Here is a 14,606-nt window from a genome sequence, read left to right as displayed (position 1 = left end):
TGGTACTGGATGGACGGAGAAGGAAGAGGAAATGGGGAAAATGCTGGGCCTCTGGCTGGGGTGGGGTGTGGGGAATAGTAGATGGCTCGCCAAGAAGGGAAATACAGGACAGATCATGCTTCTGGGCAACATTGCATATTCTGTTTTGGACAAGTTATGCCATGGCTGGTGTCCCCCCACCCACAAATTCATCTGCTGGAGTCCTAAGCCCCAGGACCTCAGAACACGACCTTATTTGGAGACAGTGTTTTGATAGAGATAATCACATTAACATGAAGCCATTAGGGTGGGCCCACATCCAATATAACGGTGCCCCCAAGAAAAGGGGAAACTTGGACCCAAGGATGCAGATGGAGGACAGACAATGTGAAGAGGCTGAGGGAGAAGGCTGTCCGCTGTAATGTGAGAAACAAAAGCAGAAGAAAAAGTCCCATATTCCCTTAATCCCTAGAGCCCACTGACAGGTCCTTGAAACAGGCAACGACATTCCTCCAGGGACTCAGCTGCCTCGATGTGGATACTTTGCTAAGGGCAAAAGGCAATCTTAGCCCAACCCCCAGTACCCTGTAAGTCTACTTTAACGTATAAAATTTTCTTTGGAAACTTCCTTTATCTCTACCCCCACCACCCCAGATACATGTTGGCATCATCCCCCAAGCATATGACCCACCAACATACAGCTGAAGGGTCTCATGACTGCGTTTTTACTAAACAGTAACAAATGACCTTTCCTAACAATAGCAAGCCCCCCTCAGGATCCTGGAAACCTTGTTTCCAAAATACCTGGGAGGCTTACACTATCCCTAACCCCCTCTCAATTTGAAAGTATATAATGTGCCACTCCTCACGACCCCAGTGCAGCTCTTCCTGCCCACGGGTCCTGTCCCCGTGCTTTAATAAAACCACCTTTGTGCGCCAAAGACATCTCAAGAATTCTTGGCTGTTGGCTTCGAATCCTAATGTCTTTCCTAGAAGAGAGGCCAGTAAATGCAGAGCTGATGTTCTTAGCACTTAGTATTTTCTAAAAATGTCCCTATGAGAAAACCATATTGTTCTACCTAAACTTACCAGACTTATCTGCCAAATCCGTAATAATAATCACGATGATAGATGACATTTGCTAATTGTTTGCTACGTGCATTTCATTGAAATGCTTTACATATAGTAATTCACTAAATCCTCTCCAGAATCTTAAGCTGAGCTTGATCCGCATTTTACCATGGAGGAAACCATGGCACAGAACAGTTAAGCAACTAACCCAATGTCACGCAGCACAGACAGGTTATGTACTGTGCCATGGTCACACAACCAAGAGAGACAGAACCAGGATTGAACCCATTTGGATCTGGAGTCTACAGGCTGAACTTCTATAGTCTGCCACACTACCTAAAGCTATGCTCTTGGTGAGAAGGGAATGAACCCAGCCCAGGAGACACAGAAAAGCAGAAGGAAGGTGGTTTGATGAGCCAAAGTAGTACCAGAGGGGAAGCCTACATCAGCAGAGCTTCTAGAAAGTTCTAAGGAAAGGATATTAAGGAACTTGAAGCTAGAGACCATGTCACTGGCAGGACCAGTTTAATTTTTGGAATAAATGTGATTTTACCAAGTTGACTGATTTACACATCCCAATCCTCCAGAGTGCTTTATAAAATCCCTCTACAGGGGTCTATTGTTCTATCTCATGGCTTACCCAGTGCCTTAGTCCGTTCAGGCTGATGTAACAAAAATACCACAGACTGGGTGGCTTATAAGCAGCAGAAATCTATCTCACAGTTTTGGAGGCTGGGAAGTCCAAGGTCAAGGCACTAGCGGATTTGGTCTGATGAAAACACCACGTCCTGGTTCACAGATCACTGTCTTCTTGCTGTCCTACATGGCAGAGGGGATGAGGGAACTTTCTCTTAAAGGGGCACTAATCTCACTGATGAGGGTTTTATCCTCATTACCTTCCAACCCCCGCTCAACACCATCACACTGAGGATTCGCTTTCAACATATGTGTTTTGGGGGGCTCACAAACATTCAGACCATAGCACCCAGTTATAGAGATTTCAAAAGGACCAAAGATGTAACAAATAAATTTTAAGTAAATAATAATCTGGAGAAAATATAGCATCATTTTTGGAACTTAATCTCAGAATGGGGAAGCATTTTCTAGGAAAGAAATTTTAAAGCTCCCTCTCAAAAATAAATAAACAAAAGGATAATGAATTTGACTACATTAAAAGTTTTAAATTTCTGCATAGCAAAAAATATCAAAAGTAAAATTAAGAGGCAAACGGTAAGTCTGGGAAATACATTTGCAAAACATATCTAAATCTATATTTATAAAAAGCACCTAAAAATCAATAAGAAAACATTACCAATATAATAGAAATTTGGACAAAAGGATTGAACAGATAGTAGTTTGAAAGGAAGCGAGGGAGGGAAAAAGGATGCTAGGGAGGAAAGAGAATGTTTTTTAAGCATATGAAAAAATAGTCAACCTTCCTTTGATAAAACACATATAAATTAAAACATTTTCCCCTTTCAAAAGGCAAAGAAACCAGAAAACCTATTAATATTTTTTGAGAGAGACTGAAGTGAAGGAAGCATTCTCATGTTGGTGAGAGCATAATATTGTCCAAGCTCTTTGGAGGTGAAAGTAGCAACATTCATAGAAATATAGCATATATATGCCCAGCAATTCCTTTTCTAAGGCAAAAAGGCAATACCCTGCCTGCCTAGGTTGAATACCCTATTCTGTCCCTGACCAGCGTGACCCTGTGCGATCACTTACCCTCCCTATGCTTCTTCCACGCCTCCTAAATGGGTTAGACAATAATACAATAATCGTGAGTGTTACCTAAGTCAACTGAGACTCCTGCCTAGCCACATGGGAAATACCTAGTCAAGATTTTGCTATTATTATTCTTTATGTTGATCCTCCCCAAAACCAATGAACAAGGAAATCCACCACCAGCATTGTCTGTAAGACGGAATACAATGTAATTGTTCATCAAATGGCACAGACTAAACAATTGTGATACATCCAGACAAGGGAATCGAAAGGATGACCAGACTTATGAATGACATAGAACGATTTCCAGAATATTGTTGGGGTGAGGGGAACAGTACCTATGGTATGCTATCTTTTGTACAAAAATCCTAAGTGGCTAAAAAAGGAAAGGCACATCTATACTGGAGAATGCAAAGACTATCCCTGAAGGGTCACAAAAGAAACTTCTAGCAGTTGAAAGATGGGAGGTGTCGAAGAGAAAGCTGGACACGAGTTAAAAAGGAGAGCATAGATTTTAATCAGTAATACACTATTGCAAGAGTGAAGTATCCAGCGTGAACTGCACTCAACTTTGATTTTTACAGAGCGGCTGGGCATTTTAAAGCCCAGACCCCGGCGCAAGGGGGACTGCGGGACGGTCGGGAAGGCGCAGGCGCAGAGGCGCGCTGTGACGGGCGCGGGGTTGACCGCCTGCACCTCCCCAGAGGCGCCACACGGGGGCAGCCTCGGCGGCGGATCTGTGCGGGCGCCTACCGGACTGGAGCCGACTCGGCCGGGCGCCGCGCCGAGCCCTGGGCGGAACCGCAGCGTCTCTCGCTTCCCCGAGTAAAATTCAAGATCTGGCTGGCAAAGGGAAACCTGAAAATATCCCTAAAAGGCATAATTACGGCTTTGTGGTTCCACTGGGGCTCGAACCCAGGACCTTCTGCGCGTAAAGCAGACGTGCTAACCGCTACACTATGGAACCGCGTGCTCCAGCAGCTCTCCAGGGTGGAAGAACTGCACACAAAGACCTTTTTCTTTCCAACGTGGGCGGAGACTGGGGGTTGATGCCCGGCTATCGCTTACGGGGAGAAACTTTCAGAGGGATCTCAGACTTGCCAGCGCAGCTCCCACCCACGCTTCTCCTTGGCCACACGGGCTCCACCGCTCCTCCGAGAAGGAAGGCGGGGTTGGCCCGGGGCCAGTGTCCGGGGACAGGCGCCGTGCCTGCCTTGATGTAAGCGGCGCGGAGGGGGCGCAAGTACCTGGCTCTGTGGCGCAATGGATAGCGCATTGGACTTCTAGACAGATGGAGGCATTCAAAGGTTGTGGGTTCGAGTCCCACCAGAGTCGCTTTTGTTTTGGTAAGGAAAAGAAAGCACTGAAAGGAAAACAAAAACACCTTAACCCATTTAAAATTCCGCATCCCACTGCCCTGCTATGGAAAGGGAAGAAATTCATTCCAGCTCTCTGTTGGGTCCTCTCGTGCCAAGGTGGTAGGAGTCCCGCCACCTGAGTCTTCCCAGTCGTTTTCAGGGGGCCCCAGAGTCTCTGGTGAGTGGAGGTGGAGAAATAGCATGATGTGATATGTTGCTGGGATTTTTTTTCCTCCCCGATATTGTTCTTTGACATTGGCGATAAAATTTTTTTGTTTTGAAACTATAGCGGCTCTGTATTGGTCAAGTCACCGAAAAGTAAACGTCGGTTTGACGGGTACCAGAATGGCCGAGTGGTTAAGGCGTTGGACTTAAGATCCAATGGATTTATATCCTCGTGGGTTCGAACCCCACTTCTGGTAAAGGTTTCCCTGCTTTTCCAAAAAAGAGTCATGCTCTCTGAATTTCCTGAGGGCTTAAAAATGATAAACAGTTAGGGCCCTCCGCGTGTTTTGCAATCCTAGGCTGAGACAGTATGATGGATGGTTACATGGCAATGATGTCTTAATCTGAATGTTAATATTTTCGCCTGACACAACGTATAGCAACAAATTCATAATTGGTGGTTTGGAAAACTGAAATAAAAGATCTGTATAAAACTATACTATCTTCGGGGGGAGGGGAGACACATTGTGCAGTAAAAACCTTCAACATTTGAAATTAGTCAACAGTTATTTCTTAAGATCCTGCTATGTGCCAAATACTGTTCTAAACGCTGGGGTTATGGGAATGCAAACTTTTTTTTTTAAGTAAAAGTAAACAAAAATAAGGACAACAAAAAAGACAAGGTCCTCACCAACAAGATTACTGTCCAGCAGCACTTACATCACAGAGTGATGGGAAGAGATGGTTTATAAATAAGCAAATAAACAGAATTTCCGATGGCAATAAGCACTATAAAACAAATACAATGGGGTGGCACAATAGGGTGGCAGAGAACTTTTTCAGGGCAAAATTATTCCATCTGTGGAAATCATTCACCTTGACATGAATGTTCTCCTCCTCTCTCTACCAAACAAAAACTCCCAAGAACCAGTTCTGCTCTCCGAACCTTCCCTAAAAGCTTTCCCTGATCCATGGCCCTCATTCACTCCACAGCAGTTTTTGAGAACTTGATCTGTGCCAGCCACAGGCCAGGCACTGGGGACAATACAGGGACCGTCTGCCTCACAGCAGAAACATTCTAGGAGGAAAGATAGACCCATTATACAGGTGTTGAAGGTACACTATGGCAGGCAGAATTCTTTCCAAGTCTACAGGGGCCCCGTCACCCTTCACAGCTCAGTTCAGGCTTCACCACCCCCCTGGAAGACTTTACTGCCTCTTACTTCTGGTGTCGGCGGGGTAACGCTGCAAAAGCCAGTTTCCCACCGTCAAGGCGATTGATTGGGTGCTTCTGGTAGCGTGTCTTGTCGCCGCACTGAGGACCAGGACTGGGTCTTTGCAGCCTAAGTTTGCTTAAAGGCTGGAGAGCGGCAGGCCCTCGATGAACGCCTGTTGAATAGATTATTGGAAACCTAATCAATTATTCATAATTTGCCACCCACAAGACGCTCCGGGGCTCTTCAAAGACCAGCATTGGAATTAAAACTGCCGCTGCTCACCCAGAAGCACGACCAGAGGTCCTAACTCTGGAGAATTCTTCTGGGTATGTTCCCTTTAGGATGCTAGCACTTGCGGGGAGGGAGGGGTGGCGCGGGGGGGGGGTGTTGCTGCCTGGATGCGAGGCAGGTGAGGCAGGCAGATATTTTCTTTATTGTCTATCTCTGATGGGAGAAAAAGGATTCCATTCTGCCAAACACCCACTGGATCTTGATTTTGCAGTTTCACCTCCCAGGCAATCAGTAAAAGGACTCAGGATGTTAATTCAATAGGAAAAGAATGTGGCCACGTGGCCTATTTCACTGCGGATAGGACAAGGAAAGAAACTTTTTCGTGAGCCCGAATAGCTCAGTCGGTAGAGCATCAGACTTTTAATCTGAGGGTCCAGGGTTCAAGTCCCTGTTCGGGCGGAGGTTATTTTAAAAACTCCAAAAACAAATTTGAGACTGTGTTCACACCACTCATGATGAGCAGGTTGGGGGTTAGGCAAAGCACACTGGGTTCCGCGCTGGGTGGGGACAGATTACCACCCAGGCCTGACCCTACCCACAGTGGACTTTGTGCATGCGCAAAGTGCCTAATAAGGAGTCTTCCAAGCTCAGACCTTTCTCTTGGAATGTTACTTTGCCCTAGGATGTTTTTTCCTTGAAACTTACTTTTATATCCGGAACATCAGTAGACCCATAACCAAGAAAACCGCACCCCCGTCGTCAGTCCCGACAGTAATGCTCTCGGCGGTAACTGCGCAGCGTTTGGCCCTAAGCAATCGTTCACGCCCCGTTTATTAAAGGAGCGGTGAGAAAACAGGTTCCAAGGACTCTTTCAGAGACACGTGCTTATGAGTCACATCTGCGGCTGGGAACCATCCTTCACCAGATTTCTGACCCGCCGACGGGGCCCTGGCTTTCGGGTCTGGCTGTATAGACAAACGTTCTTAAGGCTGTCGGCACGTCTGTCACCCACGAGAAAAACTTGCCAGCCCTGCGAGCTGACGGCACTGGGAACAAACACTAAGGAGCTTAGTGTGCGGTCTTAGACCGGGTGAGGGGCTCTCTACCCCTCGGGGCTTCGCGACGAGGCCCAACCCCGCACTACCCTCCACGTGCTGAACGAAAGCACCTTAGCCTCCCGGGGGCGCGCGCTGAGATCCGCACTGCCGGTGCGCACGCGCGGAGGAGGGCACAGGCGCTGAGAGACCCGCACTGCCGCTGCGCACGCGCGGGAGAGGGCACACGCGCTAAGAGACACCCACCCATCCATCCATCCAAGCCTCTGCGCAGGCGCGGGGGGTGGGCACGCGCACTAAGAGAGCCGCAGGGTCCCTGTGCAGGCGCGCCCGGGGGCACAGGAGAAACTACTCAAGTGAGCAGAACCCTTGTTCTGTCGTGGGCTGTGTCAGCAAAAACCCTGCCGAAACCCGGGATCGAACCAGGGACCTTTAGATCTTCAGTCTAACGCTCTCCCAACTGAGCTATTTCGGCGAAGACGAACGACTCTGCGACCCTGTTAAGGGGAATTTTAAAAGAGAAAGCGAAAAAAAACAAAAAACCTCTTATCTTCGCCTTTTCAGTTGCTAATTTCGTCTTCTAAATTGTGCTATTTATAGCTCTGAGGTTTTGAGAGCAGTGAATGAGAACTAATTCCTGTTATGTGAGGAAAAGTTAGCGTTCTTATCCTAATGTTACAGGGTTCTTGTCTCGCAGAGTCAAAGAATGAATCTCGGGGACACAAAAGGGTGAAGTGAAGTGAAAGTTTGTTAAGTGAAGGTGAGAGCAGAAAGGAAAGGAAAAGCTCTCTCGAGTGAGGGGGTCCCGAATGCGTTGCCACTGAGGGCTTTTGGTGGCGGTCTTTTACTGAGAACTGACTGGGAAGCTTGTGGCCTTGAGATTCTTATGCTATCTTGGTTTGAGAAAGGACTCTTGATAACCCCCTTAATGACTTAATTCTTTGAGGTTTGGTCATTTTCTGTGACTACACTATAGCCGCCAAAGAAAAGTACTCCCTAACATCCGGGGCCAGGTGGTCTGGTCCATTCCCTTATCTCTTGTTCACTCTGGCTTTGCACTTAGGCCAGCCAGCAATAGTTTCAGAGCCTAGTCAGGGGCCCCCTACCTCTCCCTGCCTATACCTTAACCCTTTCCTTACTCGCTAATGCTTTCTCTACCTCTCCCCAGGGCCCTCCCTAATAAGAGTAAAGACGGCCACTTATTAAGTGCCTACTGTGTGCCCAGCACATGACCTACATGGTCTCATTGAATCCCCATCCACCTCACCCCTGCCATGAGGTTGATAATATGATAATTTCTAAATGAAATAACTGATTCACTTCAAATCATCCAGAACAGAACTGAACAAGAGCTGTCTGGCTCCAAAGCCCAAAAGGTCTTAGTCAAGACAGACATAGGGTTTTTGTGGGGGTTTTTTTTAGATTTTTATTTATTTGTCGGAGAGAGAGCGCATACACACACACAAGCAGGGGGAGCAGCAGGCAGAGGGAGAAGCAGACTCCCTGCTGAGCAGGTAGCCCAATGTGGGACTTGATCCCAGGACCCTGGGACCATGACCCAAGTGGAAAGCAGTTGCTTAACCGACCAAGCCACCCAGGCATCCCAGGGTTTGCTTGTTTTTTTTCTTACTTTTCCCCCTTTGGTGAAAGACGGAGTGACCTTGAGGTGAGAAGGGAGGAAGGAACTAGGAGACCTCAGTGCTCTCCACCCCCATCCTCTCCTTGTCCCAGCTCGCTCTGTTCTTGTTCAGTCAGGAAATGAGTGGAGCAAAGACACTTCACTTTTCAAGGTTGCCAAAAGTGCACTTGATCACGTTCCAAAGGACTCCCTCAGAGACAAGAAAAATTGCCATAGCTCCTCACTTTGTTTCTCTCCCTGAGATGCCATCTGAGCCCCTTGATTCACTTTCTTCAAGAAAGAAGCCTGACTGGCCCAACCAGTGCACTCTGCTCTTACTTGGATCAGTGACCATTGCTGTCCCTTCAGCACATATCAACCAACACAAATCACATGAATATGGATTGGATTATGATCTTGGGCATATTGGGAGTATGTTTCTTTGGAATGGTTCCTTACCTGTTTCGATAGGTATCTTTTGTTTCCTCCCTAGATTGAAAATAATAACAATATTGAATACTGAATAATAATGATAATAGCTACAGTGTATTAAATGTTTACCTTGGGGCAAAACTCTACTAAGCACTGTGCATGCCTTGTTACCTCATTTAATTACAAGTTCATAAGTTGGATGCTATTGCTCTGATTCTCTTTCTCCTGATGAGGAAGCTGCACTTTGGAGACTGGGAGGTAATTGTGGGTCTGTATAGGCCTGTGTAGGCTCTGGGTAAGGCACTCCAGTGTGGAGGGTGAAGGCCCAGCCTCCCTCTTGAGTGCTCCCTCCAGCCTGGCTCTGCCCCACTAATCAGGACTCCCTGGGTACCACCATCCATCAGAGAAGAGGGCAGCTGACTCAATCAACCTACACCTCCATCCTGCTAAGGAGATCAAGATAGACCCTTCTTTGTTGCCTGGCAGAAGCAAGGTAGGCTCAATCTTTATCGAAGCAAGGATGCACCTTCCCTCTACCTCCCAAGGAAATTAGTTTTAGTCTTAGTGAACCCATGCCTAAGCTTCTCTTGTGTCCACAGCCCAACTTCCTCAATACCTTTCAGAAGCTAACTCCTTCCCTTGTTAGTCTGAGGCCGGGGCCAGCTGACTTTTTTTGTTTTTCCAACACCAGGACTTGTCCCATTCCAGCCCCTTGAAGTCTTTCCAATACACACCCTCTTCCTCCCATAGCAGAAGCTGCCATCTCCACCTCAACACCTCCCTGTGTTCAGGGTCACACTTTGCGGGGGGCAGGGTTCAGAGAAGACTTCATTTAGAGAGGGGACTGCTCTATATGGTGCATGGGTTTCTAGATGGTTGTCTCTCCCTTTTCAGAGTGCATAAATATTCTCTAGAAGGATAGGAAGGTGGCGTGTAGGTGCAGGATCCATGCCATATTCACAGGCACCTAGCAGGAGGGAACCCCAGAGAGAGTGTCGGCGAAGAGGGCCCCAGGACAACGATGGGGGGCGGTTCCCCGGGGGAGTCCCAGGGACGTCCTGGAAGGCATCTATTCCCTCTTCCTGTGAATACAGCAGTCAGTAGTTGGGGGCCTGGCGGGTGGTTGCAGAATAAAACAGCCTATTTAATTCCCTGGAGCAGTGCACGGCAAGTTTTCCAGGGGCTTTTGCACAAAGGTTCGCGGTGTCAGCGCTGGAGGTCCGGCTTTTCAGGGAAGGGTCTGGACTCGTAGCCTACAGGCTCCAGGATTTTACTCCCTTCTCTGAAGGCAACCCGGATTACGAAAGTTTGTTCCTATTTTTAAATTATTAGGAAAAAGGGGGAGCGTCGCCCGAACAGGGACTTGAACCCTGGACCCTCAGATTAAAAGTCTGATGCTCTACCGACTGAGCTATCCGGGCTCACGGCGAGGTCCTCCCTCTGGTGGCTGAAGGCCCTGTTATTGTTTGGGCTCTGCACTAGCAGCGCCGCGCTGCAGGAACTTCCAGATTCCTCTGTGTGATTCAGCCCAATTCCGACCCACCGGCCCCGCGGGGAAGGTGTCAGGTCATTCTTTGACAGCTACATGCAGATTTCTTAAATAAAACGCACCCCTTTTTATTTAGAAACTCCTTGGCAAACATGAATCGAGTTCTGCAAAAGCCTGAGACAGGCGGAGAAGCCATTTATTCATTGTCCCCCCTACCCCCCACGCGTATCTTCGCCCTAAAAGCAAAGAGCACGGGGTCGGAGATCACAGTTCAGTGTTAAAGGTACCAGGTGCCCCCTTCTTCCGAGAAGCACCACTTCGCAGTTCTGGTCCCCATCTCAAGCGTCCACCTCAAAAGAAGGGCGAAGCGCATTAACTAAACGAGACGACTTGGGCTCCGGCCGGAAGCGCTGGCAGCCGCCTCAGACCTGAGCCTGGGCCTGGAGAGCACGCCCCCGCCCCCGCCCCCCGCTCACCGCTCCGCCCCCCCGTCCCGCCCCTACTAGCCGGGCCTCAGCGCACGCGCGCTCCCGCCGCCCTGCGCGGGTGAAGTAGCCTCTCCCCACCTCTCTCCGTCTCGGCGGCACACGCCACTATTTGCATATTACAGATCCCCTGCTGCCTTTCGGTCCTCTGGGCCTTTACACATGCTGTTCCCTCGAACAGGCGTACCACCTCCCTTTCACTCCTTCCCCCTCGCCCGTCCAAGCACCTTTGAGAACTCAGTTTAACCTCCATCCTCCCTGGGAGGTACCTCCTGGTGACCAGCACCATCCCTGGTCTTCACCTCCTCTTCACCTCCCCTGCACTGTGGATCTACTACAGGTCCAGAAGGCAAGCATGCAGGCAGTAAATCTTTGAGAACCTCCTAATCAATGCTTTAATAGAGGAAAATACGAGTGCTTTGGTAACGCAGACGGACAACCAGAAGGCAGGCAGAATAGAACCTGGCAGAGAAAAAAGACATTAAAACTGAGTAGGTGTATGCCATGTGGGCAACAATGGTGGTGATTCAGGCAGAAACACCCTATCTTCGCACTTCTTGCTTGGATCCCAAATACTTCCTGTGGGGATTCTCCCTTTTCTCTTCAGGCTGGAAACTGGGAAGTCCCAACATTGAGAGAGAGATTTTAAGAAATTGGTGCACAATTGTGGGGGTTGGCAAGTTTAAAGTCTATTGGGTAGGCCAACAGACTGGAAATTCAGGTAAGTGTTGGTGTTGCGGTCTTGAGTCCAACTTCAGCGAGGCAGCAAGCTGGAGACCTAGGCAGGTTCTCTATTTACCATCTTGAACAGAGTTCCTTCCTCATCAGGAAACCCCAGTCTTTGCTCTTAAACCCTCAGATGATTGGATGAGGCCCAGCCACATTACAGAGGATAATCTGCTTTACTCAAAGTCTACTGATCTACATGTTCATCACATCTGAACACCTTCACAGCAGCACCTAGACTGGTGTTTGACTAAACAACCGGCCACCACACGACAGTCTAGCCAAGGTGACCTATAAAATTCCCTGTCACACATGCTGACATACATCATGCAAACTTTGAACTGCTCAATTTATTAGTACATCATTTTGTTTTCCTTCCTTTTGACCATCATTAGATTTCAAGAGTCCCTCATCAAAATGCACCCTTCTACCCAAGAACCCAAAGATCCGGGGGGACGAAGCCCCTCATCAGCTAGTGTATTGGCACAGATGAACAGAAAGGGGAGGACATAGAATAAATAGGTCCCAAAGCAATACTTCTCCATTTTGCCTTTCACCACACCTAGGATTTTTAGAATGTGAGGACTGAATCTCCATGCTCTCTCCCCATGTCCCAGCCTGGTGTCCAGCCAAAAAGAAAGCATCGCTAAGTGTGTGTTGTTCCATTGCGCTGCCTTGATAGAGTGACTCATCATCTTAATAAGTAATAGTAAGTTTAATAATAAGTATTATTATTATTCATCATCTTAACAAGTATAATATCATCAATAAGTATAAGTATTATTATTCATCATCTTAACAAGTAATGATAAATATAAGTATTATTACATATTATTATATTATATATAATATATATTACATAATATATATTACATATATACATATTATATATATGTAATATATAAGTATTATACTTATTATTACTATTATAATAAATACTCACTATATGTTATATATAACATAATATATATTATATAATAACAATACTTATTATTATTATTATTATTACTACTACTACTGTTAGGATCCAGCCCAGAGCCTCCAAGTTTCCCTCCCCCCACCCCCATCCCAGACCAGGCCCAGGGTCTGGAAGCCCGGGCCAGGTAGGATGGCTGATTCCCTGAGGCGTGTTTCCTGGGGATCTCTGCCACCGCCAGCTTCGGTGGTGATGGACGCAAACGCATTTGTACGTGGCGAGATGTTGAGAGTAAGAAACTACCAGTCTGTTCTGAAACCCGGATCGTCCTGACTGTAGTTTCTCAGTATATTTGCTGGGGCCCGGTGGGGCAGGGGGTGCATTGAATTCAGAGCCTATGTAGGTATATATGATACAATAGTGGTTTGCGATTTGGCAAATACCAATTCAGTTAAATTTAAATTTCTGAGAAACAACGAGTGTGTACTTTGTATGGTCCACGCAATATTTGGGACATACTTATACTAAAAAAAATATTCGTTGTTTCTTTGAAATTCAAATTTAACTGGGCGTCCTGTATTTGATTTGGTAACCCTGGTGTAGACATGAACCAGAAAGGGCTTTCCCATACTCACCACCACCACCACCACCACCACCATCACCACCACCAAAAGGTGTTCTAGGTCCTTGTTATTGTTAAGCCAGCTGGACCAAACCGAAATAGAGGGATTCTCTGGCCGAGGGGGGCCGGGGCTGTCCGCCATCCCCACCGAGCCCCTGCGCGCCCGGGACCTGCGCTCCGCACGTGGCGGCTGCGTGGCCGCCAAATCCCCGGCGGAGCCCGGGTGCGCTAGTGCCTCCGACCCGCGCAGAAAGGTCCCAGCTCCTGGAACGTCGCGGGCAACTGGAAAGAAGAGAGAGGGCTGGAGTGATTCCGAAGCAAGTGAGCGGCGCGCCGTGCGTAGGGAGAGCGTGGTCTCAGCCAGACCCAAGGTCAGGGGAGTCTGCCTTTATACTGAGCAGTTTAAAAGCAACGACATAAATCCCTTTTTCTGTTTTCAGTTTTCTCCCTCCCGGAGAGGTAAAAGAGAGGAGATCGGTGCTTCCGCGGCCACCCCGGGCACGTGTGGGTCAGAACGCCCCGGAGGGTGGCAAGCTAGAAGGATTCCGTCCTGAGGAGCCTGGTGCCCCCGAGCGAGAGGGGATAGCGCTGGTGGCGACATCTAAAACCACTGCCGAAACCCGGGATCGAACCAGGGACCTTTAGATCTTCAGTCTAACGCTCTCCCAACTGAGCTATTTCGGCAGCTTGTAAAAAGCGCTTTCTGTATTTCCGTAATGAAATAGTATTTGTTTGGTTGTAACAAGAGGTCAGGATGAGTTCAGCTGGAGGTAAGCATTTAGCAAATATTACAGGGGCGATAAAGCCAAGCCCCTGTTTATAAACCAGAAATGACAAATGATTTTACTTTTCTCAGTTGTTTGGATTCAAGAAATGTATGTATGGAATGTATGGAAATGTATGGAACTGAACAGGAAGGCCATTTGTAAAAGGCTTCAAATGTCAAAGTCAAAAGACTTTGCAATCTTACCCCCAGAGGAGGTGTGCTGTGCATGGAGTCGTTGCATCTGTATGTTAAAAGCACTGTTCTGCTAAACCTCAATCTTTGAAATATACCTCAATTTTCGTAACCCCACCTTGGCGTTTTTAAACTTTCAAATAGACACTGTCAAAAAGTGGAATTGGCTGAGATCTCTCCCAAACTCTGAGAAGCAAGCTCTGCTTTAATAATATCCCCTAAATAGGACCTCCTCCTCCTATTTCATTATTTTGCATCTCCTGCATTCACATGTATACAATTGAACTAGCCCTAGCGCTAATTTAATCAGAATCTCTGCAGATGGGGCTCAGGATTGTGTATTTTGTAAATTGACCGGGTGAATTTAATGTGCAGCCACTCTCAGCATCCCATTCCTGAGTCTCACAAAAATGTAGCTATTACCAAGAGACCCATGTTTTAAATTGTTTACTCAACCTCTTCATGGGAATGGCCAGCTCAGAATGTCCAAAAATGAACCTATCTTTCCCTCTAAACTTACTACCACCTTCCATCTAAGTTTCCCAAGGCAGAAAAA

At 47.4% G+C, this 14,606-nt stretch overlaps 1 long non-coding RNA gene and 7 other non-coding genes across 9 annotated transcripts in view; 3 read left to right on the top strand and 5 right to left on the bottom strand.

Annotated features, from left to right (window-relative positions):
* Window positions 1–6,936, bottom strand: part of LOC118547236 (uncharacterized) — a 149,648-nt gene extending 142,712 nt beyond the window's left edge. For both annotated transcript variants that reach the window (XR_013442667.1, XR_013442668.1), the window contains exons 1-2: window positions 6,455–6,936; window positions 5,525–5,690 (exon numbers count right to left, since the gene is read on the bottom strand). This is a non-coding gene — a long non-coding RNA (uncharacterized LOC118547236). The remainder of the gene's footprint in view (window positions 1–5,524; window positions 5,691–6,454) is intronic.
* TRNAV-UAC (transfer RNA valine (anticodon UAC)) lies at window positions 3,673–3,745 on the bottom strand. The gene has a single exon. It is a non-coding gene; the product is annotated as a tRNA-Val (tRNA).
* Window positions 4,028–4,113, top strand: TRNAR-UCU (transfer RNA arginine (anticodon UCU)). The gene is given in 2 exon segments: window positions 4,028–4,064; window positions 4,078–4,113. It is a non-coding gene; the product is annotated as a tRNA-Arg (tRNA).
* On the top strand, window positions 4,476–4,558 carry TRNAL-UAA (transfer RNA leucine (anticodon UAA)). Its single transcript has one exon. It is a non-coding gene; the product is annotated as a tRNA-Leu (tRNA).
* TRNAK-UUU (transfer RNA lysine (anticodon UUU)) lies at window positions 6,136–6,208 on the top strand. The gene has a single exon. It is a non-coding gene; the product is annotated as a tRNA-Lys (tRNA).
* Window positions 6,937–7,206: 270 nt separating the features above from the next.
* TRNAF-GAA (transfer RNA phenylalanine (anticodon GAA)) lies at window positions 7,207–7,279 on the bottom strand. Its single transcript has one exon. It is a non-coding gene; the product is annotated as a tRNA-Phe (tRNA).
* A 2,923-nt stretch (window positions 7,280–10,202) lies between these two features.
* On the bottom strand, window positions 10,203–10,275 carry TRNAK-UUU (transfer RNA lysine (anticodon UUU)). The gene has a single exon. It is a non-coding gene; the product is annotated as a tRNA-Lys (tRNA).
* A 3,428-nt stretch (window positions 10,276–13,703) lies between these two features.
* TRNAF-GAA (transfer RNA phenylalanine (anticodon GAA)) lies at window positions 13,704–13,776 on the bottom strand. Its single transcript has one exon. It is a non-coding gene; the product is annotated as a tRNA-Phe (tRNA).
* Window positions 13,777–14,606: the final 830 nt, after the last annotated feature.

The sequence above is a fragment of the Halichoerus grypus genome, chromosome 11 (genome assembly GCF_964656455.1).
Source record: "Halichoerus grypus chromosome 11, mHalGry1.hap1.1, whole genome shotgun sequence".
In the NCBI taxonomy this organism is placed as follows: domain Eukaryota; kingdom Metazoa; phylum Chordata; class Mammalia; order Carnivora; family Phocidae; genus Halichoerus; species Halichoerus grypus.
This window is presented reverse-complemented; position numbering and strand designations above follow the sequence as displayed.